Source organism: Dermochelys coriacea, chromosome 8 (genome assembly GCF_009764565.3).
Source record: "Dermochelys coriacea isolate rDerCor1 chromosome 8, rDerCor1.pri.v4, whole genome shotgun sequence".
NCBI lineage: Eukaryota > Metazoa > Chordata > Testudines > Dermochelyidae > Dermochelys > Dermochelys coriacea.
In genome coordinates, this window is record NC_050075.1 from 14,867,191 (window position 1) to 14,892,749 (window position 25,559).

Below are 25,559 nucleotides of genomic sequence, written 5' to 3' on the forward strand. Positions count from 1 at the left end.
TATGAAAAGTTAAAGAACTGATGACTAACCGCTCCAGGCTCTATTACTACTAAGGGTCAAGCAAAACTTGATCAAGCAGACCCATTTTACATTAGCTCTGCCTTTGCCAGAGTTTGGCAACGTCAGAAGTAGGGCCAGAAACATGGGTACACCACTGAGAATCTCTGTATGTCTGTCTTTTCCTAATGTGAAATGAATTATTGATAAGATACTTAGAAAAGATTAGACTGAGGCAAGATCACAAGTGTTACTTTAAAAATTGTGTTAATTATTGTGAAATATATAGATTTCTATATTTTTGTGTGTCACACCTTGAGTTTTAAAAGTAAAAATTTAGTAAAATTCAAATAAAATGTCAACAAATGTTAGCCATTGGTATTATGAGTTATTTGTAATAGAAGCAACAAGTGAATATCTGTAGACTGTTTTTCCATGACAACGGTTTGTGAAACTTTCTTACAAAACTAATGAAATCTACACAAAATGAAACCAATCTTCTTACACAAAATATATAAACTTTGTCATTGTCGTTTTTTCTGGAAGAAATGCTAGGGTGATTTTAAGAACACTCGTTTTTAAATAAAGTTAACAGAATGATTTAAGTGAGGTCACCTAATTGTAAGGATTTGACTATTTCAGAAGATTGTATATTCAGAAATAAGTTTATTGAACAAATGTCAATTGATGTTACTCAATATGGGTGAAATTCACCCTGACTAAAGAACCACCACAAGACCTACAAAAAGAAAAGGAGGACTTGTGGCACTTTAGAGACTAAAATTAATTTGAGCATAACATATCACTTAAATCTTCACAACAGGGCTTAGGTGGGATTTCAGCGGGGCACCAGCCTTTGTGCTGACCCTCTGCATAGGAGTTAATTTCAACCTATAAGACCATACATACTGCAGACATTGCAGTGCGACAGAAGACCATTGGTCCATCTATCCTTTTCCATCTAGTTTTATTTTCCCTACTCTGGCAATGCCATTTCGCTACTGAAGAAGGCAAATATGTGCCTCCATAATTGCATCAAGTGAGTTAGATTTACTTTTTAACCTCGGCAATTTATGAGGTGATGCTCTGAAGCTTTAGGAGTTTTCAATTAATGCCAAATTCAGGCAGGAATTTACTTCACTAGGATGAAGTCCAATTCGGGGTCAGGATATGAGGCTGTAATGCCTCCCCCATCACCCTTTGCCTATCGCTGTAACAAACCCCTTTACCCCAAACACTGTTCATGGATTGTTAGGGTTACTGGATCCAGCCCCTCTTCAGATTTGTTCTCCAATGATACCTGCAATGCAAATAGAGTCTCCAAGCCAAGTTGCATGGACTGAATCTTGTCCTATATAGGTTTTTTGTTCTTTTAGGTATTTATTACTGAGCAAGGCGGACACTGAGGGGTTGTATGTTTCCCCCTTCCCCATTATTCTATGGGGAGACTGTAGCTTAGTATGGCAGACTCCATTTTAAGCATTGGACAGATTGATTCTATTACATGTTGCAAAACAGTTTTAACCCCCTAATTACAAAGGCCCTAAAAATCTAAAATCTCCCCTGGAGATGAGACGTACTTTTGCACTTACACAAACCTTTGCTCTGTTAATGCTCCAGATGCTAAATGCTCACTCCGCCCATGACTACAGAGGGGTAACTTAATCCTGATCTAGGATGAACCACTATAAATTTCCTGCAGACATGTGACACTTTTTTGGGTTGCAACTAGTACGTTTTTGGTGATTCTTCTCTATCAACATGCAGCAGCTCTGACTTGCTAGTTGCTACAGACTGGGGCAACAATTCTGTAAGCCATGCTGTATATAAGCAACTTGGATATCCAGCACAATGCAGTCTTTGCTAACAATCTCAGGCCCCGAAGGACTTTATTAATTGGACTATATTCTGCAGCCACCTGTTCTAAGCCTCCAGAACAGCAGCAGCCACCTCTTTGGTGACTTTTATTAGAGTTTCATTGTAAGATGATAATCTCAACCAAAAATAAAATCCATTTTTCTGTAGAACCCTTTCAGTACAAGAATCAGCCTTGCCATTTCATATTTTTACTTTGCTTTTATCTCCAGTAAACCAAGCACCCTTCTGGACTCTGGTAAGACACAAGTTCACCAAAATATTCCCCACACCCACTCATTCCCTTTCACTAGAGTAATGTATATCTGTTGCCACAAATCTGCAGCTACCAAGGACTTCATGGTCGTCATTGTGCTGCATGTCATGACCTCTGGAAGCCCCAAGGCAATAGCAAAGCTAGAACTCAGGGTTTCCAAATACACAGCCCTCCAGCACTTGAGGAAAAATAGACTGTTCTTTAACTGTTAGCAATACTGGGCTTATAAAACAATTGTACAGCTTTCATTCTAACCAGAAGAGGGTAGTACTACACATGGTACCTTTTTAAAAATATAGTGTCATGAATTGGCTATAGAGATTTGTGCCCTCCAAATTCTTATTTATCTCTCTCACTCACCATCCCACCTTGTTTTACAGTCCCCACACAACTAGAATGTCTACCCTGATTACCCCTATCAAGCCAAGAAGTTATCCCAGGTGAATTAACCACATTGACTTCCTTAGTTTAAAATTCGTATTCTGGTACAGTGGGGTGGATAATAGAAACAAGTCACTGACCTGTTCTTTCAGTTAACTTATGCAGGCACTTTAAAATAAAGGCGTGTAAATCCCATGCTTGTTTTAGACAGGGGTTGACATATGTGGCAATGTTCTGAAGTTTGACATGCATCTTTTTTACTTAAAACTGGAAAACAAAATACTGTGTGAAATTAGCACTTGGTACTCTCTAGATGGCACTCCTTTACTACTGAATACCATTGATATAATTTACTGTGAAGTGATGCACTAAGTACAGCTAGTCAAAAAATGGGATGAGAAAGTAAGAGTTCCTTCCATCCCCACTTTTTCCATCCAAGTTTTCTGACCAGCTCTTATTAATAGGTTAGAATTTACATATACAGCATGAAGTTGAACAGAGAGACTTCGACACACAGCTACTTTTAAAATGTTAATTCCCGTCTCTTGCTCCTTCAGCTTTGGAGCACTTTGCATCTTTGTTCTCTTACTCGGTCTTCTCAGAGCTCCCTGTGTCAACACCGAAAAGCTTTCCTCTGCTTCCAAACGCCATTACACAAAACATCTACAATCTTACACCAAAAGAACACAAACCAAGGATTCAGCAAGACACTAAAGTTGCCTTCTGTTTGTGAAACACAAAAACAAACTGGACTTCTGACATCACAATATGTCTAAAGTAGCCGAACAGAACCTCCCACACTACTATTATAAACCTGGACGTGAACAGAATGAGTTACCAGATACAATGCTGTAGTACGTACTTCCAGTCCTTGAAGTACTGCTAAAGAAAGCATCCAGAGCTAAGTTTATGAAGCTGCCTTCTGAAGTTTGAGTATTAATAATATTTTGCTACTTCCCTCCAGTGACCTCAAAGCACTTGACATACATTAATGAATTAAGCCTTGTGCATCTACCATGAAGTACCCAAGTATTAAAGCTGGAAAAATTATTTGATCCAGATAATATTCATTGTAAAATGATCCACATTCCCACAAGTTTATTTCTTGTATGCAAGTATTGACCTAGCAGTTTATATAAAAAAAGTCTCAGCCTACCTGCTGTTTGCAAATTTCTCTATCCATTATTATGGTGTGGATGGGACACAAGTCACATGGCAATGTTCCTGTTCCCTGACTGGAAGACAAACATTAAAACAACAACAAAAAGCAAATACTCTGGTGTACAGTGTTCAGAATTGGGGGGGGGGGGAGAGGAGGTTGAAGCTCCTTGTGAAGGGGGGGCGAGGGATAGGAAGGGGACCTACTGAGAGACAGGTGGGGGCTAAGGGGGAGGGGGAGAGAAATCAGCCTGCTCTAGGCTGGGAAGGAGCATCTCAGTAGTTCCTACTGCCATTCCTATGGCAGGTCCTGTGCCCTGCCCCCTCAATGGCTGGCACCCTGCTCAGATGCCAGTGGCCTATATCTTACACCACAGTGGCTGGCACATGTGCACATTGGTGAATCAGCAGTTCCTTTCTACCATCTGCATAAGTCAGAGCTCATATCAAACACAGAAAGAAGGCGAGGAGTAGGTGGAGAATAATTAACACACAGCATCTTATGGCATATTATACCCAATGTTGACTTTTAGTGATTTCCCTGTTCATGCTGCATCCTTGGTAGGTAGACACGATTCTTACATTTGACCCAGAGTTCCCTGAAATTTTGCTTGTTTTGTTCTATAAATTAATGGTAACATTCATTGCTACTCATTTTGTAGTAGATCCTACTTATATTCCTCATGTGCATAGCCCTATTTAAATCAATTGGAATATTCACTAGAATAATGGGAGAAGAATCTGGCCCTTGAGAGATTATTGCCGGATGTCTCGTAGTTAACATCTTAGGCCCTGATCCTGCAAATACTTACACATTAATGCAACTTTATTCACATCTCTTCCCTTTGAGATCATGAGCATGTTTGCACATGTATAGGATCACATTCTTACATAGGACTTCACAAACAATTAAACACTCAAGTCTACAGTTCAGCCTTGTCAAATTGTCATGAAGTTTACTAGGCCAGGGATAAAGTCTATATATTCCCCCCACTAACTATTTATGGTAAAGAAAAAACATGAGATTTTACTCACCTGTCACAAGAAAGTAACTTGCCCCAAAGAATTTAACCAATACAATTTTGCAAGGGTTGTCTACATAACAAAAAGTTTAACCGTGTACCCAAAAATCCTAAACAAACCACTTTTACCACATTAGGAAAATCTACTAATTAAATACTACAGGCCAGATCTTCAGCTGGTACACATTGGTATAGCTCCATTTAAGTCAAGTGAAGCTATGCTGATTTATACCAGCCAAGGATCTTGCCCCATGTGACTGGGGTATGTTTATTGGGATATGCATTTGTACATCATTAGTGCCTGTGTAGAAAAAAACATCTAATTAAAAGTTAGAAATGGATATGTATTTTTAAATTAAAGTATTTAAATTTAAAATACTAACAGACATAATATGAATAGCAAGCACATTTAAAAATCAGATAAGCAGCTAATTATGCTGCTTAGGTTGTAATTTACTTCCTATTTCAATGATATGCGAGTCAGATAAGATAGTAATCGTAGCCTGATTTCATATATAAGCAAGCTCAATAACTATAGATAAAGAGAGATGAGCTTGAACACAAAATAAGTTACAGTACATTACAAAAAATTCCAAGCCTACAGAGACTGCATTTAAAATGTACAAATACATGCTTCTGATATTTCTTAGTCTTGGGATACTAAGATACAGTCATTTTGTTCCTCTGAAGATAACAACGTCAAACTCGCCACACAATATCTCTACATTAGTGAAGGAAATTATTTTTTTACTTAATAAGACGCAAGAGAATTTCGGGGTAAGTCAATTTCAGGGGGTTTTTTTGAACAATTTCTTCTTGTGATAATTTTAAACTTGAAACTGACTGATTTCTTTCATGTTTAGAAACATTTTACTACACCAACAAATATCACGGTAAGCAGCTCTGGTTTATTACTATAATTATTTTTATACTGTTTTGGTAAATGTATCCAGGATTTGCAAGACAAGCGAAAATGCAGGGTTCCCAAAGAGATAACAATCTAACACACAAACAACAAGGAGTTCGGTAGCACCTTAAAGACAAACAGATTTATTTGAGCATAAGCTTTCGTGGGTAAAAAGCCCACTTCTTCAGATGCACACTAGTCTAACACACTATTACAGCATCTGAGAGAACAGCTAAGGCATGGGAAGGGTACACGGGTGTTGTTAGTGAGGAAATCAAAGAATGGCTTAGAGAAAGGGGTTTTTACTTAGTAACTTATGACATTTATTTGATGGCTCTCTAAAGTACCAATGCAATAGATCATGATATTTTTCTGCAGTTAAGGATGACGTACCATATTTTCTTTCAAATGGATACTGTCACTTTGAATTTTAAGAATTTGACTAAGATCAAAACATTGCAGTTGCTGATGGACATAAATAGTATGCCCTGATTTTTTTTAAATAAATTAGGTTCTTTTAATACATTTTTATAACAGGTTTTCTGTTCCAAAGTTGATGACCATACCAGTCTTTTCATCCAGGCAGGAAGTGACTAACTGTATGGAAAACAGTGAAACTGACTATATATAAGGATCATCTCAGTACATTCAAATCAATGGAAAGACTTCAGTGGAGCTCAATTAGGCCCCAAACACTGTCAAATGCATAAAATAAACTAAAAATAAATAATAAATAATAATAATAATAATAATAATAATGACGAAAATGTTTTCACTGCTAAGGTATAGTAATTTAGGTGTGATTTGTAACTATTGCACAGATGAAAGTTTCAGACAAATGCTGACTTTTCAAAAGTTATAGAAGGACAACTGGGTGGGAGGAAAAGGGGCTACATTTGTGTTGAAAAATAATAATTTGACTATTGAGATCCAATATATGATTTGACTGACTTATTATTTCAAGAAAAAACTAGGCTGGTGTAAAACGTAATATAAACATATATGATACAGCTACAGTTAACTTTTCTCCTATTTATCTCAGTGTCAAAAATGTTCACATAAATACGCAAATGAATTTATTCGGGAACTGCACAAAATAAACCGTGACAAGTGCGCATTGGGAGTTGAACGAGATATGGAAGAACTGAAAAACGTTTGCCCATTTCTAAAAGTAGGTTTTTTATTATTTATTTTGCTTTGCTCTCAAGTGTTTTCCAACACAGGTATCAATTTACTCAGCTCTCTCTCTCCTTTTTGCTGTGTTTATTCAGCAAATACCTTTCAAAAAAAGGCACTAATCCTTTTTGAAAACACATCGGGCCCAGCCCTGGGAACCTATCATTTCATGTAGTTCCCATTGACTGCAACTGATAGAATGACTGGGACCCTGAAATCTTGACTAACCAGAAAGTCAATGAAAGTTGTGCCTCATTAAGGAATGAGTGAAAATTGATGGCCAAGTTGTCCATTCATAAAAAGATCTAAAGGGCAGGAAATCTATTCAAGGGTCTCTAGCAGAGATTTCTCTCCCATTGCTATGTCAGTGAATTGATTTACGTCAGGAGCAGAGGTCCTGGTGGGAGGGGAGGGTGGGCGGGAAAATCAGTGAGCGCCTGGGGCAAATGGAAGCCTAATGCCCCTTCATCAGCTCATGCTCTCTGGCAACACACCAAAAACACTCCAAGGCAGGACAGTCCCACTGGAAAAACTCCTTCCTAGGTTCCACAACCAGTGGATGCCCCAGGACAGTACCCCCACCTTAAAGGGGCGGTGTATGTATATGGTGAAGGGAAATGGAGTTGCCACCTCCTATGCATCCTCACATGGCCAGAAGTCACTCTACGGCCCCCTGCCTCTCTTTTCCCCCTTCTTCCCAGCTCCTTTAACCCAACAGAGTTAAAAGGAAATTAAAGCATTCCCCACCTGGGATACAATTTATTCAGTCCCCAAGTACACACTGGCCTTCCAGGCCCCAACACCAGTTCAGTGTCGCTCTTCCCTTAGCTGGGGGGTTTCCAGCCTCTCGCTCAGAACTGGGTCACAGTTCACTGTCTCTGCAAGAGCCAGACCAGCTACAGCTCCCCAGGGTTCTGTGTCCTGAGCATTTTTCTTCCCATCCTGCAGCCACCTGCTGCTCTTCATAGGGAATCAGCTTCTCTTGCTGAGGTGTACCTCCTTTAGTAAACAAGGTTGGCTAGCCCTCCAGGCATTAAGGGGCAAGCTCCTGTGTTACATATCTCTCCAATTGATTGCCAACCCACACAGAAGCCTAGACACTCAGCAAGCTCTCCATATGGCCCAGGAGAAGGCAGTTGAGCCCCCATTCTATGCAGGAAGCGGGGAGAGACTTGTGGAAGGTTCTCAGCAAAATTGGTCCTTTCATAAAATTGCGTCTCAGCTTTTCAACCAACTATGGAGCTGTTAGACATTTTTTAAATCTCTATTTTTAACTCAAAATAGAAAACCAAAACCATCTTTGCAATACCCTCCCCTCTCCTATATGCTGACCAGCTCCAGCCCTTGAGGATTTCAAGATTTGACTGTAGTGCACAGACTCATGCCTATATAGTCCTCGTGACATCAGTCCACTCAGACTTTTAATGAGCTTGATGGTTTCATTGTAGTCCTTAGGAAAAAAAATAATGACCATAAAGAAATTGCCAATTGCACCAAGGTATGCAATCTGCACTTAAGAGAACTGCAATGCAATTAACAGGGAGGATACAGACAGTACTCACCAACAGATATCTTATGCCATTTTGATTGCTTGAAGGATGATGCCGAGATAGAAAAAAAATGCACCTACACTTTTTCTACTGACTGGTTTTACTACAATGATGAGGCCTAACTGACCTGGCGCATAAGCAAAACACAAAAAAGACAACCAAGAGGAGATCCGAGAGACAGAAATTGTCTGCCACACTAATGGCTCTCTTCCAAAAACAATGTTGATAATGTTATACTGGTTCTCTATGGCTGGGATAATGTCATGGTGTTCCAGAATGGGCTTTAAGAGTCCATAGTCTGTATTCTGTGAGTTAAAGAACATATTCTTTGATCTGGTTGCTCACACTCCCATCTGCCAGATATTAATCATCCAGTAGCCGCAGAGAGGATGGGGTACTGTGCATGTTGTCAAGGATGATCAGAACATGGGCTCATATTACTGCTTTGTAGGATTAATGTGGAGCCATTTGCTGAGAGTGTGGGGGGAGGGAGGACAGTTATCCTGGTTTCACATGTGATACTGGTCATTTGGGCTAAGTGATATAGAATATGTAATATTTGGAGGGAAATTAACTATAAAATTTTCTCCTAAAAAAAAAAATGTCTCCCCCCCCCCTTAGGAATCCCCAGGCAATCATTCCTCCTGCAAGAGCATAACAACAGATTTTGATACGTTTAAAGAAGATTTAAAGAACTTTGTGTCTTGGATCAACGAGAAAAACATATGCAACAAAACCCAGAAAATGGACAGGGTATACACGTCTCCAAAATATGATTATGCTGCCTTGAAGAACTATTGAAACCACCACTTTGTAAGAACAGAATCACTTTGTAGTCAGGGTATTGCTGGGGAAGAGAAAAAAAAAGTTATTTCTAATTCAAGTCTACACTGAGCATTAAGCATAGAAAGGAAAACAAGAAAATAGATACTCCATATGTAGCAATCAAAATGTTATATAAGAGAGGAGATTTGAGGCTAAGTGTGGATGACAAATTACAGTAGTTATTGAAAATGAAATTGTGTTATGCGTAATAAAGATATATATGTACAACCAAGATATGGTGGCTGTGATGTTTTGCAGATAAGGCGGAAAGAAAATGTAACTTTGGGCTACAGATCTATTTGGGTGGATAAGGGGGGCTGTAATAAGAAATACGGCCCCAGTTCAGGAAAGCATTTAAGTACACTTTGAACTTATATGCTTAAAGTAGCCAACAGGACAATTCAGATGTTTTGCTGAATTGGGGCTGTAGTTATTAACAGAGTCAACAGTTTCCTCCTTCTGTGGTTTAGTTTCCCTGCAGCCTGGTCCTGCTGTGAAGTACATTCAACCCTCATGAAGCCAAAGAAGGATGAAGTCAGTGGGAGTTGAAGGGGGCTCAGCACCTCACAGGACCACAACACCGGGTGGGTGGGGGGAAGATAGCAGTTATTTCTGTTGTAAAGGGAGGGGATATTGGGCTGAGTTTCAGGGATGCAGCATGACACTCGAATGAGTCTTGGCCTGATCCATTAATCAGGTGGTCTGTTATAAATCACACTTCACTGCAACCATTACTTTTAATAGTAGCTTTTAAATTAAAATACTTGATACTTCTGGAAAATCAACAGTAATTTGATTCAAAAAAATCTTATGCCGCAATCTTGACTACCATCTCTGTTAGTACAATCTTGCAGAAGATTGAGCTACAGCGTTTTATGATTTTTTATTTAAGTATACAATCCTTTCCTGACTTGGGGCCAAATCCAGCAAGATGTTGAGGACCTTTGTCCTTAAGATACTAGACCTGATTCTCCATGCCTTAAATTTTGTATAGTCATGCCTGTACATAGCAAATGCCAAGTAGATGTCAGACTCTACCATTCTGACACAACAGCATTTTACAGCCGCTTTGCAAAGCGATGCGGAACAAGGCAACAGTATACAGTCGAACCGCTTAAAAAAAACAAACAAACAGATAATTTGGCCATGAACTAGTAGTACAGAACATCTTTGGGCACTGCAACCATTATATTTACAGTATGTAATTACAATAGAAAGATACCAATGGTAAGGTACCACAGCCTTGACAACTGGTACTGGAGTGTAGGGAGGGAACAGAACTGCTGTGGTAGTGCTGCATTGCCTGCCATCCAGTTGCAGCCTCTCCCGCCCCAGTGTTTCTACGGGAGAGTCTCAGTACTTCTTAGTGGCACAGGGATCAGTTGTCAGGTGATCTGGCAGAGATGGACAGAAGCATGTCTCTTCCTGAGCCACTGTAGTGAAGTGTGGCAGTTCATCTTGGATTAGAATTGGGATTAGAATTACTGAGGGGGTCATTTGGTCTCCCAGTGCCACAGTGGTTAGGAGATCTGACAAATGTGCTGTCTGATGCATTAGGCATTAATCATTTATTCCGACAGCTCAGGAACACTCAAACTCTTAGTACAACGTTCAGGTTTTCCCCATTCAGACCCATCTCTTCCACTACGGAACAGGGCAGCCCTCACAAGCTTCAGTGGTGGGTATACTAGGCAAGGGGAGGCTAAGCCTTCCTTAACCCAGGCAGTGGCCCTGGCCATGCTCTTCCCCGAGGCTGGCCGGGGCTCAACTTGGGCTGGCCGGGGAGTTGGGCGGGCCCAGGGCAGGTTGGTTGGTGCTCCTCTGGCTGGGATGGGGAGGTCTTGGGCTCCGGCAGGGCCAAAGTGGTGGGGTGGGCGGGGGGGACTAGCCTCGCCGAAGTGGGGGTTCATGCACCGCCCATGCTCACAAACAGTGATTTTGGAGTGTAGGAAAGTACAGAAAGAGACATCAGACATAGTAGTGTCTTTGAATGGTTATTTATATTCAGGAGGGTCTGCAGAGGATCGTCCAACAGAACAGTGGCATCTTCTGTACAACTAAGAAGTATTTGTTTAGCATGAAAACAACAATGGTGCTGGGCCTGACCCAAAAAAATCTTCCCATGAAATATCTAAGTTTGTTCTTCACAGATGAGATGTTGGCTGAAGAGGTTCACCAAGTGCACTTTGCCTTGAAGAATATTCACATTCTGGAATAAGTGCTATTCCTTTGACCTCTAAGTTTAGGGAAACAAAGGGCCTTCCCAGGTACTGCAGATGCTACGTTAACAGTCAAATTTAACTGGCCAACAATGCTAGCAGCTCTATTTAGGGATCAATGATGTTTGTTCCAAAGACTGATTGCTTGATACCACTTTTTCTGTGTGTGTGTGGATGAAAGCAAAACATCCAGTCAACAAAGCCTAGATTATGTCTAGTTTTTCCAGGGGTTTAAAGAGCTCTGACTCCCCATTGTGGGTCTGTCTCCCATATAGAAAACATCTCGAAATACAGAGAAAGATGTGACAGTCTTGTATGGTAAAGCAAAATTTGTCGTTATTTTCAGCATAACGAAGGACTAAGACAAGAATTTAGATCTACTGTCATAAGTCATATTAACTGATCTTCTACACAATTCAGCAATCTAACAGAAGAATACTAAATTACAGCTAAAATCTAATCTCACTGCAGTAATCTCTGCTACTTCTAAAAATAATTCACCACTCTTGAACTTACTGTATACATGACAGCCATGAATTTACAGGACAAAAAAGATCCCTTGACAGTGATGACAGTAAAGGAAAATATGCAAATACTGTTACACAAAGAAGATCCATAGGTTCCTACTAGTCTAGCTCAAACTGTTTCCTGCTATATCTTAGACTATTCTTTATTTAAAGTAACAGCTGTATATCAAAGCATGCTTTTTTACAGCTTATTAAAAGGTGGTGAGGAGGAGGAAAAGACACAGCATTTATCAAGAATACAAGGAGAGACTGAAAAGCTACAGCTGCTGACGTGACCAGCAATGTCAAGCAGAATGTTCTGAAACCATGAAGAAAGTGGACCGTTTACTCAATAACACTCAGCAACAAAGCCTTAAGCAACAGTGGATATGTCTGCAAATGAGGTTGAAGTTTGGATAATGCAACTGTAGTTAGAAGGTCCCAATCCAGGTTTAAGCACACGACTTATGGTGGTATGTGACCTCTGGGCAAGCTGTTAATATTCTTTGTGCCACAGTCAACCCATTTAGAAATGGAGATAAAAGTTATGATCTTATTGAAAATTAGGCACTCAGTCTAAGCAGATGTTTTGTGAATATACACACTGTCTTGCACCACTGTTCCCAAGGAATACTCCCTGCCAACTGGAGGAACAGCCAAGATGACCACTTTCTGCAGCGCACTTGTATAAGTGAGAATTTAAGAGGGGAGGGGGAAAAAAAAAAAAAAAAAAGAAGACGACTTGCCTACATTTTAAAACTTGCCCTGGACTAACTGGAATTTTAGCATCTGCCCTGTGAATGACAGGTTTCTTAGTCTGTATCCACAAAAAGAAAGGGAGTACTTGTGGCATCTTAGAGACTAACAAATTTATTTGAGCATAAGCTTTCGTGAGCTAAGTGAGCTGTGGCTGACGAAAGCTTATGCTCAAATAAATTTGTTAGTCTCTAAGGTGCCACAAGTATTCCTTTTCTTTTTGCCCTCTGAAAGGTCATTTATCAAAGTTCCAAGTCTGTGAAAGATATTTATATTGCAAATGTTGATATAATCTCAATTGTAGTGACATTGTGGTATAGTGATATCACCTCTGCTCAGCTGGAGCCTCATAAATTTTAGCTGAGGGTGCGTCTACACTGCAACAAAAGATCCATGGCATGGCTGCTGCTGGCTCAAGGCAGCTGACTTGGGCTGCGGGGTTAATAAATTACAGTGTAGAGGTTCAGGCTCAAGGTGGAGCCTGAGCATCTACAGTGAAATTGTATGGGCCTGCAGCCCGAGGTCTGCGAACCTGAGCCAGCTGGCCCAGGCTCTAAGACTCAATGCTGTGGGTTTTGTTTTTTATTTGTTTGTTTGTTTGTTTTTTAATCACAATGCAGCTGTACCCAGAGTTCACTGAAGTCAATGGGGCTCAAGCTAGACACAATGGTCTACATGGCTGATTGGCGGGTGAGGGGCAAGGTGAACAATTGTACCAGAGCCCTAAGCTTGGGGCAGGGGGGGGCATGCAACTAGGGTGAAATTGGAGGGGATGGAGTCCCAGAAAACATGCACCGGACCCCAAATTTCTCTTGATAGGACTGGCCGGCTGCTCACATGGATCTGATTGCAGGAGTGGGGCCTACACATACAGACAAATATATTTGCTAGTGTCCTGTAACTGAACTATTCACAGTGCATTGAGTAAATGCAGTCAATTAACAACACATTGAGGTAATTTCAGCCATAGCTAAATTTCTGCATATATTTTGAGCCACCTTACCTTCTAAAAGGCATTTTAAAAAAAAAACACACAACACACAAAACCATCTGCCAGGAAACAAACCACTTTTAGCACAGATACTTTTTCATTGTGGTTTTCTCACTGACAGCCACTTTTTCATGTTAGCAACCTGTGATTTTATCTTGATCTCAGCGCTGTGCCTTAAACCTTTCAAATGTTTAGGAGGATGATTCATTGAATAGTTGTTTAGCTTAAAGAGAAACCAGTAGAATGAAAAGGATTTTGTTTCCCTTCACTGGCAAGTGGAGAGGGCTGTTAGAGAGCTTCAGCTGAGTGCCTGCCAAGCATAAAAAAAAATTAACAAATAGATCATAAAAATAGATCATACATTGCCTATTCTTTTCACAGATGTTAAAGACTAATCATAAAAATTCAAAAAAGGAATCCTACAAATAGTGGAGACATGGTCAACTTGATAAGGAGGAGTACAAAAGAACAGCACAAGTATGTAAAGACAAAGTCAGAAAGCCTAAGGCACAAAGTGAGAGAGACATAAAAGACAATAAGAGGTTCTTTAAATACATTAGGAGCAACCGAAAGATGAAGAAGAATGTAGGTCCTCTACTTAGCAGGGAAGGACAGCTAATAACTGATGACATCAAGAAAGCTAAAGTGCTTAAGTCTTCACCAGAAAGATTAATGATGACTAGATCTCAACACAACTAATATTTACAACCAGAAGGAAGAAATAGAAGGCAAAAATATGGAAAGAACAGGTTAAATAATATTTAGATATGTTAGATGAATTCAAGTCAGCAGGGCTTTATGAAATTCATCCTGGGGCGATTAAGGAAGTAGCTGAAGCAATCCTGGAGCCTTTAGCAATTATCTTTGAGAACTCTAGGACAATGGAAGAAGCCCCAGAAAACTGGAAAAGGGCAAACATAGTACCTATATTTTAAAAGGGGAACAAGAAGGACCCAAGGAATTATAGACCAGTCAGCCTAACTTGAATATATGGAAAGATACTGGAGCAAATTATTAAACAATTTGTAAACACCTGGAGAATATTAAAGGAATAGTCAGCATGGATTTGTCAAGAACAAATCATGCCAAACCAACTTAATTTCCTACCCCAAGCCCTGGCCACAGGCCTGCTGCTAGCCCCAGCTCCAGCATGCTTCCTGGCTGGAAGACAAACAGCCTACCTGGGCTGGGCTGTTGGGGGAGCATAACCTCCCCTAGCCTATGATATGCCTACAGATAAGGGGAAAAGAAATAGACATTATATACCAGGGCTGGCCAAACTGTGGCTCATGAGTCACATGCGGCTCTTTTACCATTAAAGTTCAACTCGCAAGCCCCCTCTGCCACCCTATTCTCCGCCTACCAGACAGGGAGGAGGGGGGAGCTCGGGACATCTGCACCTCTGCCTTGCAATGGGGTGGTGGAGTAGGAGCTTCTGTCCAGCGTGGAGGATGGTCTTGGGGCTTCAGACCTGTGGGGCACACCTGCCAGGGCTTGGGGCTTCAGCAGAAGTGGGACTGAAGCCCTGAGCCTTGGCTCCAGGCAAGTGTGCTCTGGCTCTCAAACATCTGAAGATCCTCATATGCGGCTAGGAGGACCAGTAAGTTTGACCACCTCTGTTATATACCTTGATTTTATTAAGGCTTTTGATACTATTCCTCATGACATTCTCATAAACAAAGTGGGGAAACATGGTGTAGATGAAATTACTATAAGGTCTGGTTGGCAGACCATACTCAAAGAATAGTTATCAATGGTTTTCTGTCAACTTGGGTGGGTGTCAATCTTAATTTTATTAATGACATGGATAATAGAAGATGATTATAAAATTTGCAGACACCACCAAGCTGGAAGTGGTTGCAAGCACTTTGGAGGACAGGTTTAAAATTCAAAGTGGCCTTGACAAATTAGAGAACTGGTCTGAATTTAACAAGATGAAATTCAATAAAGACAAGTGAAAAGTACTTCACCTAGGAAGGAAAAATCAAATGCACCACCACAAAATGGGGAGTAACTGTCTAGGTGGTAGTACTGCTGAAAATGATCTGTGGGTTATAATGGACCATAAACTCAATTAGTCATCAATGTGATGCAGCTGTAAAAACTGCTAACATGGATCTGGGGTCCCTTTCAGCCCTATATTTCTATGATTCTATAAGAAGTCTTGTCCAAAATCCTTCATTTCCTTAGCTTCAAGTTTGTGGAAACTAGATTCAAGCACCAGATATACATATGGCTTACTTGAATTGTTACTGAATTGCATCTCGCCCTCATGTCAGTTATCTGTCCCTATTAATTCTAGACGATTTTGACAGGTGTGTCACACTGCAAGTATCAAACTGAAATATGAATTATGTAATTAATGCAAATTCTCATAAGATTCATGGTGGACATTATATGGCCAATAAGTCATAGGACTGATAAGTACTTGTGCATGATATGGTATAATTCTGATATTTAACTATGTATTTTGTCTAAGTTTGCTTTATAAAAAGTTTGAAGATTATATTAATTCCCTCTTAAACCTGATAAAGATTAAGTACATCTGGGCTGAAGAAAGGTTCAGGAGTATCTTTCCAAGCAGAAGCATACATACGTGCATTGTCTCTACTCTGAGTGACTTACAGAAATTTTAAACCAAGTTTTTAAACTGATTTCAGTTGATATGTTTTCACTTTCCTCCAATCTTGTGGTGGGCGCCGTTATAAAAAGGATCTCATTTTTTCTTTCAAGTGTTCTGTATAGATCACAGCAAGCCAAGTTTATGCTCAAACACACACACACACACACACCCGCCCAAAACCTCTATGTATTTTAAAAACCACTAGGATAAGTACAGAATTGATTATTTGTATTGGAAAAATTACAAGTGCTAGTTTGTAAAGAGGCATTATCAAAGATTATATGTAGTCTGGCAGAGAGTGCCTGAACTTTGTATAAATAGCAGCGCTGTGCAATAAAGAAGAGTGGCTGTATTTCCATTACCTATTGTGGAATGATTCAAAATGATGGGGTTCTGTTTTCCTATTGCACATTCGTAAGTCTATGCTAGCAAAATAGTCAACCTATTAAAATTAAATAAATGAAAGTTACCAAACATTATCATTTATGTTTATGTTCATTTTTTCTAGCTGTGGAGTTCTTGACCTTAGTCAGAACGGCCCATTTTCCATGTCAGTGGTATTGCTCACATATTTCTTTCTTTAAGCCCACAATGGAAAAAATTCAGAATTAAACGACACTCAGCCAACTTGACCTTGGCTAATTTACTGCCTATGGTGCCCATGTGCATTTACACCACATTAATTTCAGGCACCTGCAATAAATAGATGAAACATGGATGAGTGAAGCTTTATTCTGATTTTCCTTGTTTTTAAGGGTTCATATTAGGTCTTACACATCAATCATTACACAGATTTCTCCTTTTAATTATAAATTGGTTAGGTTTCTCACATGTAGGTTTAACAGAGAATGCCTTTCAAATTTCAGAGAGACTTTCACTAAAATCAGTGACTTGAGCTAAGGTCAACAAGATCAGGGAAAGAATTTGGCCCATGATATTTAATGCTTGCTGCAAACTATTCAATGCTATTGCAAATATTTACTGCGTGGCAAGAAAGTGACAACTACATATCCGCAAGTTGTGTTTTCCACATATAGACAAATAAATAAAAATGGATAATTCAGATTAAAGTTTACAGACAACCACTCTGGGTACTTGGAAAGCAGGTTTTATTTATTTGAGTTTCTACAAGAGCACCGAATCCTACCCTCTTTACATTATATTTTAAAAACCCAGTTAACAGATTCTTAAAAGGATCAGGAAAGAGGAGAGTCATCTCACCCTCTAATGCAAGATAAACAACCCCGGGGGGGGGAGGGGAGAGAAATGAAATTAGAAAAATACATCTGACCAGCTGAGTTAAATGAATGGGCTCTGCAGCGTCTCTGAAAGTGACTGACCTCTTAAACAGAGGCTTTTCATGGAAAAACACCAGGAGCCTAAATCAAAATAGCTTCACCTTGAACATCTCCACTGGTCAAAACTGCCACATTTTCAAAAAGGAAGAGACAGGGCCGGTACAAGGATATTTTGTGCCCTAGGCGAAACTTCCACCTTGCACCCTCCCCTCCCCCCGGAGCATTGCTTATTATAAACTTTCAAAAATGAATACTGCATAATGTGGCATTGTTCATTAAAATTAATACACGTTCAGCTTTTTTCCCTTCTATCTGCCATGAGGCTGTATCAACTGAAAACTAAAAAAAAAAAATGAAATTTTATTCTTATTTCTTTTTCTTGTTCACTATTAAAAGTAAAGGATAGAGAATACATGTCACTTACTATGAGTCACTATTTGAATTTCCATCAACTGTTTGACATAAACATTGATTAAGAGATCAAGATAACTTTCCCTTACAATTAAGCAATGTTGATTATAATTGGAAATACACCTGTTTTAGTCACATATACTTCCTTCCTTCAGTCTTCCATATCAAAATCTACTACATTTTATTCTATCTTTAGAATATCCAATAATTGTTATTAACAACATTTATAAAATTAGAATGGCGGATACTCCATCATACAAAAACAACTGACAAGATCAACATGACAAATTTCAACAACCTACACATGCATATTCGCACATGATAAACACATACCCTCAAATACTTAACGTACATTGTGTGTGTATTTGCAAAATGATGCAGCAGCAATTGCCAGAGTCTGAAACAACTCAACAAAAAGAGTTAGCCTCAGTGGACAACCTCTGAAAACTAGTCAACTTAGCCCTATAAGCAGCCTGTCAGAACGGATAATGGCTGTGCGCGACGAGAAAAACGACGTCCTTGCCCCTTTGTACCGTAGTGAAGCAGAACGCTTGTGCCCACAACACAGAGTAGGCATAGGTTAGAGCTGTAACGTACGAGAGAATGACAAGTTAAAATGCAAGTTCAATGACGTTTCTCTTTTCTTTATTCATTCGTTTCCCAGCAATAGCGTAAAAAAAAATTTTGGGGCACCGCTTTTTGGTGCCCCCAAATCTTAGCGCCCTATGCGGCCGCCTAGTTCACCTAGTGGTTACACCGGCCCTAGGAAGAGAGGAAGCAGCCAGGCCCTGGGTCATTTAGGGCTTTACAGATCAAAACCAGCATCTTCAATTCCACCTGAAAATTAATAAACTGCTAACCTAGATTAGAATCACAGGTGTAATATGATCCCACCACTGTGATACTCTGTTTAACCAGTAGGCCTCCATATTATTGGGTAGCCTAAGTTCCCACAGGTGCGTAGACTAGGAGGTCACACATTTCATAGTTTGTCAGCTGATCTTATTGCACACACCAAAGGCTCCTTGCATCCCTCCATTTGCTCCATCCCCCTCTTTTTCAGGGACTCCCTGCAACTTTCCCCAATCTCCCCACCACCAGGGGTTCTGTGACCCCATTCCCCACTCCTCCCATATCATGGTCCACACTCCCCTCACCCAACAGCAGCAGCTCTGTGAGACCCCCCACCACATTTTCTCCTTCCCCCACACCAGGTGTCTCCAATCTACCTTCCCATCACAGGGTCCCCAATCTTCCCCTCTGTGCCCCATCCCACCCCCATCAGGAGTGCCATGTGACCTCCCACTTCCCATTCCAGGGGCCCTCATTCTCCCCACATGGTAGAGCTCGGACAACCTCCTTAGCCCCATTTCCCCTAGGGTGGTCTAGCCTCATTTCCTCCATGCGAGGGGCCATGCCTGCCCCCATTATTCTCTGTCTGGGACAGAAGTAATTCAGGGGGTCAACATATTAGACAGTGGGTTTCAAACTTTTTGTATTGGTGACACCTTTCACACAGCAAGCCTCTGAGTTTGACCCCCTTATAAATTAAAAATTGAGGGGTGGGGTATTTAATTTAATGGGAGTTCAGGGCTGTCAGCTTCACAGAGTGACAGCTGGCAACCCCCATGTAACCACCTTGCAACCCCCTGAGGGGTTGCAACCCCCAGTTTGAGAACCTCTGTATTAGACTCTACTGGGAGGATGAGCAGAGATGACAGGGGGGTGTTGTTATGGTGGAAGGTGTTTGCTAACAGGTGCCATCAACCAGCCTGGATCTACAGCCAATTGCAGAGGTGCTTGAGTCTGTGACTGTGCCACAGCCTTTTAAGCTTAGACCAAGCCTGAGGCGCTGGTCTCCCCCACATGCCCATAACTACAGGGCGGAGACCTTTCTGAAGGAACTGGATTAGCAAGTCCGGTCGTGGGGTCTCCTGAGTCTAGTAATTGCTCCACAGTGGATGGCTCCAGCATTGTCCACCAGTATTTGTGGAGCTGGGCAAAGCAGATCATTTCTCTCTCACTGCCAATCCCTTCTTGTATAGTTGCAACCACCTCTAGGACAGGCCAATAGATGGAAACAGAATATTCATAAAAATATTACAGGCAGCTTCCACATTCTTTTGACTTGAAACCATTTACATGTTAAGTTTCTGTCCTGAGTGGATGAGTCAGGCTTCTGGTGTAGATTAGGAATTCTAAAATCTACTTTCAGTACATATCTCCAATAATTTACTGAAAAGTTAATGTTCCCATGAACATTCTGGCTAGTAAATTAATTCAGAGGAGAGAAAAACTTAACAGTAGAACACACATAATTGAAGTGAATTGGTTTAAATATCTGAATGAACAGCACAAAACATTTGCCTAATATTCACATAGTTCAATTATTTCCAAGGATCCCCCCTTACCAATGGCCCCAATGCAGAAAAAGCACTTAAGGAGCTTGGCTTTAAGCTTTTTATTGAGGTAAGAAGGCTACTCATATGCTTAAGGTGGTTTGCTGGATCAGGGTATGTAAGAATATCTGTAGATATAAAGGGAACTTTATAGTTAAAGGGGACTTGCAAAGGAGGGAAAATTGGGCTTGTTCTCCTTTGCTTCTTTCTGATGCGTGAAAAATTCTGCTTCTTTATGACATCACAGAAATCAGACTAAAATGATGATCAACCAAGGGGGAAAGATTTTTATTGAGACTGCTTAGAACTCTACTTCGTTTGCTTTGCTTTGGTTAACAGTAATTTAATTCAGTGTATAGACATTTAGGAGAAAGGAAATCTTTGGTGAACATTCACCATCCCATCCCATCAAGTATAGTATCAGAGCTCACTATACACACGTTCAAGATATCCAAGAGGTCCTCCAGCAACACCAAGGAAGACCAGACTTGACATTTCTGATATTTCTAATGCTGTAAAAACAGAATTGAAAAAACCAAGTCAACCAGCCAGCTGCACACCAATACCTTTCAGGCCTTCTGAAAGTATTTCATTATAAAGCACCAACACTGGACATAAAGCCTTGTTTAAATAAAAAAGAATTCCTATGCAGGTCACCTTTAAAGATGTTAATTCTATAAAAGAATGGGAAAAAATGCTCAATCTTGAACAGACAGTGGTGATATTTAACTTGATAGCTGTTTAAGATTATTTATCTTCACTGGGAGTTTTGAGAGTGTCTGTACCACAGAATAGGGCTCAAAGTACACGCAGTTAGAGAATCTCAGTTTTTGCAGTATTCTAGTTATCACGTCCCATGACCATAGAGAAGGAAGAGGAAACCCTGCAGAAACTAGGGTTACCGTATCTATATCTATTCATCTAAGTTTTTAAATATAACTTTTGGAGACATGCAAGTCTGTTCCATCTCTTCCTCCAAGAACTGAGCCACTTGCTGAAAACACAAACATCATGTGCTACACTCTGCTAAGGTCTTATTCCAATTTGGAGCCTCTAATAACAATCATATTATTCACTGGTAAAGACTTAAATTCATTTAATTATCCAGAGAGAAATGCCATTTATATTAAGTTTTTAAACACAGTTCCCTTCATTTTCTCACAAAGAAAAAGCAGGGTATATGTTTTAATCAGTGAATGCATTTTTAAGTTTCTTTTAAGGGCACAGCATGAAAACCACCATGCAAAGTAATAAGATGAAATGATAGAAAGTCAAAGAGGGGAAATTATGAGTAATAGATCATTTGAGTTGAGTTATTACAGAGAACTCTTTCCTGGTATCTGGCTCTTGCCAAAATGCTCAGGGTCCAACTGACTGCCATATTTGGCTAGGAAAGGAATTTTCCCCCAGGTCAGAGTGGCAGATACTCTGCAGGTTTGTGTGTGCGCGCAGATCAGACTAGATGATCATGATAGTCCCTTCTGGCCTTAAAGTCTGAGTCAATCTGGGAGTAAATCAGCAATCCCTTAAAAACAAAAACAAAAAACCTGTGCCCAGTAATCCTTTCTAAAATGGAAACTGATCCTAGTTCATAAGGGCTTGAGGTTTATTAGATCCCAGTTTAATTTTGGTGAGAGATAAGTTTGAATCAAACCCAAGTTCTCAACACCCAACTTTGCAAACAGTGGGACTCGGGATACAGATTTTGAAGCGGTCTCTCTTTGTACTGTGGTCTGAATACCCTTAAAAGCTAGAAAAATTCAGGTCTGGATCCAGCATCTACAGCCAAAGCCTAATCCGAGTTCTAGCAACTTCTATAAATCCTATGATGTGTTCTATCTCAGACAAGCTCACTCAAAGATTACTAAATTGTGGCTTTTTTGATACTTTTATTATGTCCTTGTGAAAGGGCCCAGATTTTCTCTCACTGACCTCTGAACTCACTGAACTCAATGACCTCTTTGGTAGAGTCTCAAGACCGAGTGCTCTTTTAACTGCCACCAAAATTAATAGTCAAAAACACCGACAAAAATCCCCCAAACATCCGCAGCTATTTGTACAAGCATCTTCCTGTGGTCTCTCTGACCTATCTTTGCCACCATCCACCCCCTTTCCCCAGAAAAGGACAGCAAATTAGATTCCTCTTGTGAGTTAATAGGCAGGTTTACTTGTGAAGCTCACATAGCTTCTTCATAACTGCTGGGCCTGGATATAGCCCTGCAGTAGATACAGGAGTTAATTTTCAGCCCAAGTGGGCTCTTCTCCCATAGTCACAGTCCCACCAGGACATGTTTACATATAACTGCACTAGCTTCTACATAATGGCCTCTCTTACCTTACTTAAAAACCAACTGGAACCATAGAATTCAAACTGGTTTCCATTTTTCAGAATGCTATTTCAATATAACCAGCAGACTCCCTAATTAGATAAAGAAACAAACCTACCTCTTTGCTTTGTTTTCAACCACAAGGTGTTATGGAAAACTTAATACTGAAAACAAAATAAATAAAAATCCATGATGCCGCATGCCAGCATGTTCTGTACTGAATGAGGTCTTTAAACATTATATTTGAGTTCCTTAATTGAGCAGATCCTCTACGAATGATTTAGCACCAGGTTCCCCACAAACATGCGGTACGTGAAGTCCAACTGTGTATTAACTAGAAAATAAAACAGAAAAAGTTATGATGAACTGATGTAAACCTTCCTAAGATACAAGTTTCAGATAACACTGTGATCGAGAAAGGAAGCAAGAGACAAAGAGCAATGTCTACAGTGGTCATCACTTTGCTTCATCATTTCCTGTGACGCCCAGCTTTTGTGCTGGGAAGGTTTGGTGAAACACGCTCTCATTCTTGCAGGTGAACCTAGTGCTGTTGAAAAGTGAAGCATTGGTCATCCTGGAGAGCGAAGTCCTGTAGTTAGCAACAGGTCACTACAAGATAGTTTTCCCCAGGATGCTCTCAATAGCGTGTCTCTACTTGGAAGAGCCATCTCTAGGAGGAAAAGGGAGTTCTGTCCAGGTCTCATTCACCGCTTAGCCTCTCTGCTCACACTGCCAAATAGGTGAACTGGCATTACTTGTGTAGGCAGTGGGGTGTGAAAGTTGTGCAAAAAAAAAATAAACAAAAAAAACCTCATACACCTTCAGATGAAAAGGCCTACTAACCTAGCATGGATTCAAACCAGTCACCAAAAAGGCTCTGGATCCAATTGTTAACCGTCTTAAATACCAGCTGTTCTCTTTTTGCTGCATTCCAATTAAGAGGTTATACCTCTCTCTTTGCAGAAAATATCCATTAAACCCCAACACCAGCTACTCCCCATGTGCACCAAATGCACATTTTAAAAGCAGCCTGTTTTTGCATGTGCAAATAATACCATTTAGACATCTGTGTGATTATAACATATCAGGTACTTACATGTCTAAATGACAGAATTTGTGCAATTAATGGTGGGTGCAAAACTGTGAGCACAATTATTTGTAGACACCAATTTACACCTTCAGAAATGATAGCAGCAAGTAAGTCTATTTTTTAAAAAAATAATCAGGTTCATAACAGCATTGTTATCTATTGCCTATGTCTACAGAGGCTAATTTTTAAAACTTAAAGACAGCTTCTAAATTCACATAGAAACCATACAGCAGCAGCACTGCAAGTTGTGAGTCAGTGCTAGCACTATCAATAGATATATTCCATATCCAGGGGTACACACAGCACATCAAATGCAATGTTAAAAGTTCTGTTCAAACATTCTCACCAGGCTTAGCGGCTCCTTAAGGTTACTCCCTCAGGCCTGGTCAGCCCATAGTCTAGATCCTCTTCTTCCCTATAGCCAGGTAGAGTAATCAGTCATCTGCCTTTGAATCAGCAGAATCCATTTAACATTGCCCAGCAGGATTAATGACTACTAACAGAATGGGGTGTTTCAGTTAACTACTGCCAGTCTGTTCAAATACAACAATCATAGCCAAGCTTACAACCCAAACACAGGCCTATAACAAGTCAGCAGAAACATGGGGGGCAGGAGGAGATACAGACAGGAATCATCCCTTGAAAAATTCTGAAGATGATGGTACAACTTACTGGATGGTTAAGACATATCTGCATTTGACTAAGTTGCATCTTGCCATTTTTGTTGTTAAAATGCTAACAAACAGGCACCCAAAAAACAGGCCCCTTAACACACTGCCAGATTTCCCATTAGCTGTACCCAGAAATATCCAGCCAATGTCCAAAAAGCCAGCAACCTTATAACAGACAAAAGAAATACCATAAACCAAAGCATGATATCTTCTCTCATACACAGGACTATGGAGCTCCCATACCTACCTTCTATCATAACCAGGTCACTCAAATCCCCCTACACAATCATTTGACCCGAGAGTCCCTGCTATAGAGAATAAGTGTGCATACACCGTTTGGATCAGTTTTTGGCCCCAGAAATTCTATAAAAATGTAAAATCTTGATTAAAATACAAACCAAATGTCTCATTCTGTTTCACCATTGAACTGTGCTGGTTTTTCATTGCTCTCCAGCCCCACCCATGTGTACGTCTCTGTTCAGTTTGTAAGCGCTGCAAGGAGGCACCTGGTACTGATGCCAGCCTGCAAAGCACCTGGGCCCAGTTTTGATGCTATACAAATAGCAAAGAGTAACAGTAACTTTCTGTCTTTCTTGGCTTCTCTTCTGTCTTTTGTCAGCTTTCACTCCTCATTTCTCACTTCCTAGCTCTGTCTTTGTGACTCTCACTTTTGTTCAGCCTTTGTTTTTCAGTTAGTTTTTCTGCCTCTCTTCCCCTCCCCCCCCCCCGTTTCCCACCATGCCACCACCCCTTGCTTCCCAATTCTCTTCCCTCCTCTAGACTCCCCATTCCTCTTGACTCTCCCACAGAGCTTGCTCTCTTCCTAGGATCTCGCTTCCTTCAGGGGTTCACGCCAAGTCCCTCTTGCGTCCCACTCTCACTGCCTCTAGGGTAGATTTCTCCTATAGTTCTCCTCTCCTCCACCCCACTTCAGGGTCTCTCTACTCCCTCTGGAGAGCACACACTCTCTCTCTCTCTCTCTGTGTACACCCCTCTCTTTGCAATGGCTCTCTCCTTCCCTCTGAGGACCCCTCTCCCTCTTCTCTGTTCATACTTGGGTCTCCCTCTTGCTACATTTTCCCTTGTGTGCAGGAGAGGGCATCTCTTTTGCTGCCCTGCTC

At 40.5% G+C, this 25,559-nt stretch overlaps 1 long non-coding RNA gene across 1 annotated transcript; it reads right to left on the reverse strand.

The window, feature by feature from the left end:
• Nucleotides 1–20,243: 20,243 nt before the first annotated feature.
• Nucleotides 20,244–24,188, reverse strand: LOC119860716. The gene is made up of 3 exons (XR_005294614.2): nt 24,114–24,188; nt 22,796–23,011; nt 20,244–20,862 (listed from the first exon to the last, which is right to left on the reverse strand). It is a non-coding gene; the product is annotated as an uncharacterized LOC119860716 (long non-coding RNA).
• Nucleotides 24,189–25,559: the final 1,371 nt, after the last annotated feature.